General features: G+C 47.7%; 1 pseudogene; it reads left to right on the forward strand.

Annotated features, from left to right (window-relative positions):
- Nucleotides 1-1,462: 1,462 nt before the first annotated feature.
- On the forward strand, nucleotides 1,463-3,160 carry LOC146258476 (uncharacterized; annotated as a pseudogene).
- Nucleotides 3,161-5,224: the final 2,064 nt, after the last annotated feature.

Consider the following 5,224-nt stretch of genomic DNA (forward strand, 5'->3'; position numbering starts at 1 on the left):
TCGGTGCACGAATACTCGGTCGAACAAAGACAAGGGAGTCTACCTGCAGGAGTGCACTGAGGAAGACCGACGGGGCCAGATCACCTCTTCTGATAAGTATCACCCTATTCATTTTCATATTATTTTCTACCGAGAACTTATTCATAACTAGCATGTGTTTCCTTAGCATTCCTTTTCATTACACTACCCGTAGATGTAGATATGTCACAAAGTATATACGGTCTACTTCTTGCCTTCACTACCTATCCAGATCCTCTCCACCTGCCCTCCTCTCTTTCATTAGGGCTCTGGAACTGCCAGTCTGCTGTGAACAAGGCAGACTTCATCCCGGCGTTTGCATCTCATGCTTCTCTTTATGCCCTTGCGCTGACAGAGACGTGGATCTGCCCAGAGGACACTGCAACTCCCGGTCAACCACTCCTTCACTCACTCACCCCGCTCAACCGGGTGGGGTGGTGGGACAGGTTTGCTTCTTTCCCCACATATTAAATACACATCCACACCACTCTCTGTTACTGCCAAATCATTTGAACACCATTATGTGATGCTAACTGATCCTATCAAAGCATGCGTAATTGTTCTTTATCGCCCACCAGGACCGCTAGCCGACTTTGTGGAGGAGCTGGACAGCGTCCTCCCGGATGATGGAACCCCCCTGACAGTCCTTGGGACTTCAACATCCACCTATAAGGAACGCAGGCTGTCAACTTCTTGTCTCTCCTGACTTCCTTCGACCTGACGCTGCTGAGCACACCGGCGACCCACAAGGCAGGCAAACAGCTAGACCTCATCTTGACACGTAACTGTATCACTGACTTAACCTCTGTAACCCCACTGCACATTTCTGATCACTACTTTCTTAAATTCTCTGTCTCTCTCCTTCCAACCCCTCCTACCTCCCCTCCCCTTGTAACTTTCCGGCGCAAACTCCGCTCCCTATCTCCCTCCCATTTCTCCTCTATTCTCTCCTCTCTATTGTAACATCCTCCCTCCCATTGACGGGTTCTCGTCCCACCCCACTAACACTGCCACAGACTCCTTGTTAACCACTTTAACTGCATCACTTGACTCTCTCTGTCCCCTGTCAACCAGGCCTGCACGATTTTCTCCCTCCTGCCCGTGGCTTACGGATGTTATTCGTGAAGAACGGTCCACCCTTCGGGCAGCTGAGAGGAGATGGCGCAAGTCCAAAGATGGTCTGGACCTTGATAAGTATCACTCCCTCCTTAAATCCTTCTCTTCTCACATAACTGGTGCTAAAACCCTCTACTTTCTGAACAAAATGAACTCTGCCTCAAACCCCCACAAACTTTTCTCTACCTTCTCCACCCTTCTTAACCCACCTCCCCCACCCCCTCCCTCCACCCTGACAGCAGATGACTTCTCCTCCTTCTTTGAGAAAAAAGTCGCCGACATTAGCAGTCGGTTCCCTAAACCCACCTTTCCTACCCTCCGACCCTCCATGACTGGCCCAACAAAATGTCTAAACTCTTTCTCTCCCCAGTCCGAGGCAGAGATCTCTGACCTCATTCTCTCTCCCCTCTCTTTCAAACCATCTCCCCCTCCATAACTTTTCTTCTCCATGTCCTAAACTCCTCTCTTACCTCCGGCACCTTTCCCTCTGCCTTCAAACAGGCCAGAGTTACCCCTCTACTCAAAAAACCCTCCCTTAACCCTGCCGTCCTCCAAAACTACAGACCGTTATCATTGTTACCCTTCTTTTCAAAAACAATTGAACGTGCTGCATCTAACCAACTGTCAAACTTTCTCTCTCAGAACAACCTGCTTGACCCCAACCAATCGGGCTTCAAGACTGGCCACTCTACAGAGACTGCCCTCCTTTCAGTCACCACTGCCCTCCAGTCTGCCAGAGCGGCTTCCAGGTCATCCGTCATCATTCTGCTGGACCTTTCTGCAGCGTTTGATACGGTTAACCACCAGATCCTGCTCTCCAGACTTTCTGAGATGGGCATCACTGGCACTGCACTCCAGTGGATCTCATCCTACCTGTCGGGAAGATCCTACCAGGTCTCCTGGGGGAGGCAAACTGTCAGACCCTCGCCAGCTCTACACTGGCGTCCCACAGGGCTCTGTTCTTGGTTCCCCTCCTCTTCTGTCAGTACACCACCTCACTTGGACCAATCATCACCTCCCATGGCTTCTCCTACCACTGTTACGCTGACGACACAGCTGTACCTGTCGTTCCCCCCGACTGATCCTGGGATCTCAGCTAGGATTGAGGCCTGCCTCGCAGACATCTCCGCCTGGATGACCGAGCACCACCTCCAGCTGAACCTCGTCAAAACAGAACTTCTCATCATCCTGGCTTAACCTTCCATCTCCCACGATCTGTCAATCACCCTGGGATCTGCAACATTGATCCCTTCATCCTCTGCCAGGAACCTTGGGGTTACCATGGATGACGAGCTCTCCCTCACGGCCAACATTGCTGCAGTCTCACGGTTGTGTAGATTCACCCTCTACAACATCCAGAAGATCAGGAGATACCTGTCTGAGCACTCCACCCAGCTGCTAGTCCAAGCACTGGTCCTCTCCAAGTTGGACTACTGCAACTCGCTGCTCGCCAGCATGTGCAACCTGCCCTCTTTAGAAGATTCAGAACACAGTGGCCCGCCTGGTCTACAATTTACCCAGACGCTCCCATGTTACCCCGCTCCTAATCTCTCTCCACTGGCAACCCATCAACGCCGTATCAGATTCAAGACCCTGGTACTGACCTTCCGAGCAGTGAAAGGGACTGCACCCAACTACATCAAGTCTCTCCTGAAGCCTTACACCCCCACCCGCCACCTACGGTCTTTTTCAGACAACCGCCTGGTGGTCCCACCGCTCAAGACTGCCCGGTCCCAACACAAGCTCTTCTCCTGCCTGGCCCCCCAATGGTGGAACCAGCTCCCCACGTCCATCAGGGACAATGACTGTCTCCCCACCTTCAAGAAAAGGCTCAAGACGCACTTGTTCCGGGAATACAACGGCACTTAGGAATGCTTGATTGGACCTGATGTTAGTTTCCTCCAGGATCACAATGACTCTTATTGAGTGACTTGTTGCTCTTGTAGGTTAGTTATTACGAAGTTAACTCTTGTACTCGCTGTGAAATATTTTACTGTTGATTGTTCTTCTGCAGGTACAGTCTTGCACTCTTTGTGGTTCATGTTGTTTTAATTTGTAACGTGTATAACTGCATGCTCTTATGGTTCTTCCCTTTGGCACTTGTTCAGTTTTTTTACAATGTATGCTTCATGTTTTGGCTGCTTGCAATGTTTGGGACTACCTCGTTGTTATGATCAGTGACCTATGCTCTTTTGTAAAGCTCTCTCTTCGAAGTCGCTTTGGATAAAAGCGTCGTAAATATATGTAAATAATGTAAATATACTCCGTACATTACAGAAATATATACAGAAAATACGACAAGGGCGATGAGTAGCCTCTACCGCTCTTTCATCCACGATGTTGCGGTTATAATTGCTAACAGCTAATGTAGCTAGCTCGCTCTTCATCGTGTAGCTAGCACTAACTAACTTATTTCACAAACATAACATGTGAAAACGTACTGTGGTAGCAATGCTGTGATAACAACATACAAATTCATATAACACTTAAACACTAATGCATTTTATATGACTTATACCTGAAAAGGGGAGTTGAATAAATGATGCACAGGCAAAACTTTCCCTCACATCATGTATTTCACAACTGAAGGGATGGAGCGACGTGCACCGAAACCTAGCTCAATCGTTTTACATTCCCCCTGCTAGAGCCCTATGGTAACTACAATGCTCCAGTATTTAGCACAACACTTTTCACAAAACAAGAACAACACCCGAAAAAACAAGAACAACACCCGAACCATAAACTGTGATATACCACCAACACACATTATTCCATCTGTCACATACTTACCCTCAAAAGTAGATGTTGTCCTCAGCATCATTACCTCTAACCATTGGTTCAAACATGTTCAAAACACTTTCACAGACTGGAACTCTTTTGATACATTCTGTTTTCAGTCCACATAACACATACTGTATACGTCCAATATTTTAATAAATGTCCAACGTTCTACAGTACATCATTTGAGTCCACCACAGTTAACTTGTGTAACAAAGTCCTCAACTGTGTAATGTTCGTGACATCAGCAGCACTCTGCTGTCTCATGAGTCAATGAGTGCAAGGCAGGGTGAACTGTTCTAAGTATGAATCTTTTTTTTTTTTTGTCTTTTCAGTTTACATTCCACACAAATAAAGTTGCTGGTTGTAATATGATCGCACTGGTTGTGCCCATAGTTGAGTCTTGACATAAGAGGGCAGTGCAGCAAGGCTGTAGCAGGAGGGGGTTCCAATTTTGTCATATCTGAGGGTCTTTGGTGGCTTATGTTGTCTCTGCGGCCGCTGAGATCTTGTCTCCACCTCTATTTCCTGTGTGTTATCCTCTGAGGGCAGTGATGTTTCCTCTTCAGTATCAGGTGCAATGTTGTCTTGGACATCCTGGCTCTCTGTTGAGCTATCGTCACTGTGTCCTATTCGAGATTGCACTGTTATACATTCATTTAGGTCTGGTTGAATCGCGTCATCTGCCATGACAGGAGTTTCTCTCACTGATTCTAATGGTTGAGCAAAGATCTGAGGTGGTACGAAATACTAATCCTTAGCATCATCCTCTTCCTCTGAATCCTCTCTGACTTCGTCTGTCACTGCAGTTTTCCTTCTTGATTTCACAGGTGGGCACACTGCAGCTTCCGGGGGTAAGTTATCACACGGTGAAAGGAGATTTCGATGCAGGATCCTGGTTTTTCCTTTCCCATGTTCAGGTATCAGCTCATAAATGGGGACATCCTCTCCCACCTGCCGGACTACAGTATGGATGATGTCTTCTCAGTGATTTCTCAATTTCCCAGTTCCACCACGAGGGGTCATGTTTCGGATTAACACACGGTCTCCTGGGTACAATCCTGAATTTCTCACCTTGGTGTCATACATCCGCTTGTTCTGCTGAGTCGATTTGTGTGCATTTTCCAGTGCAATAGCATATGCCTCCTGCATTCCTTGCTTCCACTTTTCAACATAGACACGCTGGCTGCAACTTCCTGCTTCTGTGGGCAGACTGAACAGCATGTCAATGGGTAGTCTTGGAGAACGGCCGTACAATAAGTAAAATGGGGAAAAGCCTGTTACCTCCGTACGTGTGCAGTTATAAGCGAAT

Source organism: Hypomesus nipponensis, chromosome 14, assembly GCF_054491055.1.
Source record: "Hypomesus nipponensis isolate SF chromosome 14, ASM5449105v1, whole genome shotgun sequence".
Lineage (NCBI taxonomy): Eukaryota > Metazoa > Chordata > Actinopteri > Osmeriformes > Osmeridae > Hypomesus > Hypomesus nipponensis.